The sequence below is a fragment of the Elephantulus edwardii genome, unplaced genomic scaffold, assembly GCF_000299155.1.
Source record: "Elephantulus edwardii isolate Elephantulus edwardi_28Jun2011 unplaced genomic scaffold, EleEdw1.0 scaffold00109, whole genome shotgun sequence".
NCBI classification, from domain to species: domain Eukaryota; kingdom Metazoa; phylum Chordata; class Mammalia; order Macroscelidea; family Macroscelididae; genus Elephantulus; species Elephantulus edwardii.
This window is the reverse complement of record NW_006399859.1, coordinates 12,143,155-12,148,483: the sequence shown is the minus strand read 5'-3', so window position 1 is coordinate 12,148,483 and position 5,329 is coordinate 12,143,155. Positions and strand designations below refer to the sequence as shown.

The 5,329-nt window shown below is 54.2% G+C and overlaps 1 pseudogene; it reads left to right on the top strand.

The window, feature by feature from the left end:
* LOC102874606 overlaps positions 1-5,329 on the top strand; it is a 36,265-nt pseudogene that overhangs the window by 6,859 nt on the left and 24,077 nt on the right.

The following is a 5,329-nucleotide window of genomic DNA, read 5'->3' as shown; positions in this document are numbered from 1 at the left end:
GTTTTGCTGGATTCTCCCAGCTCTTGGGAAACTCTCCTTGCCAGAAGGCTGGAGCATGTTGGTGGGAATGCAGAAATCGTGGCAAGCTTTTGGAGTCAACTGCTTTTCCGGGAATGTGTTTGACGTGCAGGTTTGCTCTGTCCCTGGAGTGAGGCTAGCCAGCGTGGGCCTAGAGTCTGAACCAGAAGGCGGACTTAAGCCCAAGACAGCTGGGACATAGTAGCCATGTTTTTCCTGGCTTGGGCAGCTCCTCCCAGGTCTTGGGAAGCTCTCCTTGCCAGAAGGCAGGAGCGTCGTGGTGAGAGTTCAGGAATTGTGGCAAGCTTTTAGTGTAGACTGCTTTTCCGGGAATCTGTTTGACGTGGAGGTTAGCTCTGTCCCTGGAGTGAGGCTAGACACCCTGGTCCTAGGGTTTGAACCAGGAGGCATCCTTAAGCGAAAGGCAGCTGGTAAATAGTGGCCATGTTGTTCCTGGTTTGGTTGGTTCTTCCCAGCTCTTGGGAAGCTCTCGTTGCCTGAAGGCAGGAGCGTGGTGGTGGGAGTGCAGCAATTGTTTCAAGCTTTTGGGGTCGACTACTTTTCCGGGAATATGTTTGATATACAGCTTTGCTCTGTCCCTGGAGTGAGGCTAGCCAGCTTGGTCCTAGAGTTTGAACCAGGAGTTGGACTAAAACCAAGGCTTATGGGAAGTAGTTGCCATTTTGTTCCTCTTTTGGCCAGCTCTTCCAAGGTCTTGGAAAGCTCTCATTGCCAGAAGTCCGGAGCGTGGTGGTGGGAGTCCTGGAGTCGTGGCAACCTTTTGGAGCCGACTGCTTTTCCGGGAATGTGTTTGACGTGCAGGTTTGCTCTATCCCTGGAGTGAGGCTAACCAGCCTTGGTGGAGGGTTTGAACGACGAGGCGGCCTTAACACAAGGCAGCTGGGAAGTAGTGGCCATGTTGTTCCTGGTTTGTCTGGCTCCTGCCAGCTCTTGGGAACCTCTCCTTGCCAGAAGGCAGGAGTGTGGTGGTGGGAGTGCAGCAGTCGTGGCAAGCTTTTAGAGTCAACTGCTTTTCCCAGGAATGTGTTTGACTTGCAGGTTTGCTGTATCCCTGGAGTTAGGCAAGACAGCGTGAGCCTAGTGTTCAAACCAGGAGGCGGCCTAAAGCCCAAGGCAGCTGGGAAGTAGTGGCCATGGTGTTTCTGGTTTGGCCAGCTCCTCCCAGCTCTTGGGAAACTCTCCTTGCCAGAAGGCAGGAGTGTGGTGGTGGGAGTGCAGCAAAAGTGGCAAGCTTTTAGATTCGCCTGCTTTTCTGAGAATGTGTTTGATGTGCAGGTTTTCTCTGTTCCTGGAGTGAGGGTATCCAGCCTAAGCCTAGGGTTTGAACCGGCAGGCGACCTTAACGCCAAGGCAGGTGGGAAGTATTGGCCATGTTGTTCCTGGTTTGGCCGGCTCCTACCAGCTCTTGCGAAGCTCTCCTTGCCAGAAGGCAGGAGCGTGGTGGTGGGAGTGCAGGAATCGTGGCAAGCTTTTGGAGTCTACTGCTTTTGCGAAATGTTTTTGACGTGCAGATTTACACTGTCCCTGGAGTGAATATAGGCAGCCTGGGTCTAGGGTTTAAACGAGGAGTGGCATTAGCCCAAGGCAGCTGAGATTTAGTGGCCATGTTGTTCCTGGTTTGGCCGGTTCCTCCCAGCTCTTGGGAAGCTCTCCTTGCCAAAATGCAGGAGCATTGTGGTGGGAGTGCAGGAATCGTGGCAGTCTTTTGTAGTCGACGGCTTTTCCGGGAATGAGTTTGACGTGCAGGTTTGCTCTGTCCCTGGAGTGAGGCTAGCCAGCCTTGCCATAGGGTTTGAACGAGGAAGCCGACTTAAGCCCAATGTGGCTGGGAAGTAGTGGCCATGTTGTTCCTGGTTTGGCCGGCTCCTCCCAGCTCTTGGGAAGCTCTCCTTGCCAGAAGGCAGGAGCGTGGTCGTGGGAGTGCAGGAATCGTGGCAAGCTTTTGGAGTCGACTGCTTTTCCGGGAATGTGTTTGATGTGCAGGTTTGCTCTGTATCTGGAGTGACGTTTGCCAGCCTTGCCCTAGGCTTTGAACCAGGATGCGGACTTAAGCCCAAGGCAGCTGGTAAGTAGTGGCCATGTTGTTCCTGGTTTGGCCGGTTCCTCCCAGTGTTTGGGAAGCTGTCCTTGCCAGAAGGCAAGAGCGTGCTGGTGGGAGTGCAGGAATCGTAGCAAGCTTTTGGAATCGACTACTTTTCCGGGAATGTGTTTGACGTGTAGGTTTGCTATGTCCCTCGAGTGAGGCTAACCAGCCTGGGCCTAGGGTTTGCACGAGGAGGCGGTCTTAATCCCAAGACAGCTGGGAAGTTGTGGGCATGTTGTTCCTGGTTTGCCTGACTCCTAAAAGCTCTTGGGAAGCTCTCCTTGCCAGAAGGCAGGAGTTTGGTGGTGGGAGTGCCAGTCGTGGCAAGCTTCTCGAGTCGATTTCTTTTCCGGGAATGTGTTCGAGGTGCAGGTTTGCTCTTTCCCTGGAGTGAGGATAACCAGCCCGGGCCTAGGGATTGAAAGAGGAGGCAGCCTTAATCTCAAGGCTGATGGGAAGTAGTGGCCATGTTGTTCCTGGTTTGGCCAGCTCCTACAAGGTCTTGGGAAGCTCTCTTTGACAGAACGCAGGAGCGTGGTGGTGGGATTTCAGGAATCGTTGCAAGCTTTTGGAGTCGAATGCTTTTCCGGAATGTGTTTGACGTGCAGATTTCCTCTGTCTCTTGAGTGAGGCTTGCAAGCCTGGGCCTAGGGTTTGAACCAGGAGGCGGCCTTATGCCCAAGGCAAGTGGGAAATAGTGGCCATGTTGTTCCTGGGTTGCCTGCCTCCTCCCAGCTCTTGGGAAGCTCTCCTTGCCAGAAGGCAGGAGCGTGGTGGTGGGAGTCCAGGAATCGTGGCAAGATTTTGGAGTCGACTGCTTTTCTGGTATGTGTTTGATGTGCAGGTTTGCTATGTCCCTGGAGTGAGGCTAACCAGCCTGGGCCAGGGTTTGAACCAAGAGGTGGTCTTAAGCCCAACGCAGCTGGGAAGTAGTGGCCATGTGATTCCTGGTTTGGTTGGTTCCTCCCAGCTTTTGGGAAGCTCTCCTTGCCAGAAGGCAAGCGTGGTAATGGGAGTGCAGGAATCATGGCAAGCTTTTGGAGTTAACTGCTTTTCTGGGAATGAGTTTGACGTGTAGGTTTGTTCTGTCCCTTGAGTGAGGCTAGCCAGCCTTTGCCTAGGGTATGCGCGAGGAGGCGGCCTTAAGCCCAATGTAGCTGGGAAGTAGTGGCCATTTTGCTCCTGGTTTGACTGGCTCCTCCCAGCTCCTGGAAAGCTCTCCTTTCCAGAAGGCAGGAGCGCGATGGTGGGAGTGTATGAATCGTTGCAAGGTTTTGGAGTCGAATGCATTTCCGGGAATGTGTTTGACGTGCAGGTTTGCTCTTTCCCTGGAGTGAGGCTATCCACCCTTGCCCTAGGGTTTGAACCAGGAAGCGGCCTTAAGCCCAAGGCAGCTGTTAAGTAGTGGCCATGTTTTTCCTGGTTTGGCTGGCTCTTCCCAGCGCTTTGGGAGCTCTCCTGGCCAGAAGGCAGGAGCGCGGTTGTGGGAGTGCAGGCATCATGGCAAGCTTTTGCAGTCGACTACTTTTCCGGGAATGTGTTTGACGTGCAGGTTTTCTCTGTCCCTGGAGTTAGACTAGCCAGCGTGAGCATAGGATTTGAACCAGGAGGCGGCGTAAAGCCCAAGGAAGCTGGGAAGTAGTGGCCATGTGGTTTCTGGTTTCGCCAGCTCCTCCCAGCTCTTGGGAAGCACTCCATGCCAGAAGGCAGGAGCGTGGTGGTGGTAGTGCAGGAATCGTGGCAAGCTTTTGGAGTCGACTCCTTTCTGGGAATGTGTTTGAAGTTCGGGTATCTTATGTCCCTGGAGTGAGGCTAGCCAGCTTGGGACTAGGGTTTGAACCAGGAGGCGGCCTTAAGCCCAAGTTACCTGGGAAGTAGTGGCCATGTTGTTCCTGGTTTTCTGGCTCCTCCCATCGCTTGCGGAGCTCTTCTTGCCAGAAGGCAGGAGCGTGGTGGTGCGAGTCCAGGAATCATGGCAAGTTTTTTGAGTCGACTGCTTTTCCCGGGAATGTGTTTGACGTGCAGGTTTGCCAGCGTGAGCCTAGGGTTGTAACCAGGAGGCAGCCTTAAGCCCAAGGCAGCAGGGAAGTAGTGGCCATGTTTTTCGTGGTTTGGCCGGCTCCTCCCAGCTCTTGAGAAGCTCTCCTTGCCAGAAGGCAGGAGTGTGGTGGTGGGAGTGCAGCAATCGTGGCAAGCTTTTGGAGTCAACTGTTTTTCCTTGGAATGTGTTTGACGTGCAGGTTTGCTCTGTCTCTGGTGTGCGGTTTGCCAGCCTGGGCCTAGGCTTGCAGGTTTGCTCTGTCCCTGGAGTGAGGCTAACCAGCCTTGGTGTAGGGTTTGAACGAGGAGATGGCCTTAACCGAAGGCTGCTGTGAAGTAGTGGCCATGTTGTTCCTTGTTTGGGCGGCTCCTCCCAGCACTTGGGAAGCTCTCCTTGACAGAAGGCAGGAGTGTGGTGGTGGGAGTGCAGGAATCGTTCCAAGCTTTTGGAGTCGACTGCTTTTCTGGGAATGTTTTGACGTGCAGGTTTTCTCTGTCCCTGGAGTGAGGGTATCCAGCCTAAGCCTAGGGTTTGGAGTAGGATGCGGCCTTAAGCCACAGGAAGCTGGGAAGTAGTGGCCATGTTGTTCCTGGTTTGGCTGGCTCCTCCCAGTTCTTGGGAAGCTCACCCTTCCAGAAGGCAGGAGCGTGGTGGTGGGAGTGCAGAAATCGTGGCAAGCTTTTGAAGTCAACTGCTTTTCCCGGGAATGTGCTTGACGTGCAGGTTTGCTCTGTCCCTGGAGTTAGGCTAGCCAGCGTGAGCGTAGGATTTGAACCAGGAGGCGGACTTAAGCCCAAGACAGCTGGGACATAGTAGCCATGTTTTTCCTGGCTTGGGCAGCTCCTCCGTTCTCTTGGGAACCACTCCATGACAGAAGACAGGAGCATGGTGGTGGGAGTGAAGTAATCGTGGCAAGCTTTTGGAGTTGACTGCTTTTCCGGGAATGTGTTTGACATACAGGTTTGCTCTGTCCTCGGAGTGAGGCTAACCACCCTGGGCCAAGGGTTTGAACCAGGAGCCGGCCTTAACCCCAAGGCAGCTGGTAAGTAGGGGCCATGTTTTTCATGGTTTGGCCGGCTCATCCCAGCGCTTGGGGAGCTCTCCTTGCCAGAAGGCAGGAGGGTGGTTGTGGGAGTGCAGGCATCATGGCAAGCTTTTGCAGTCGA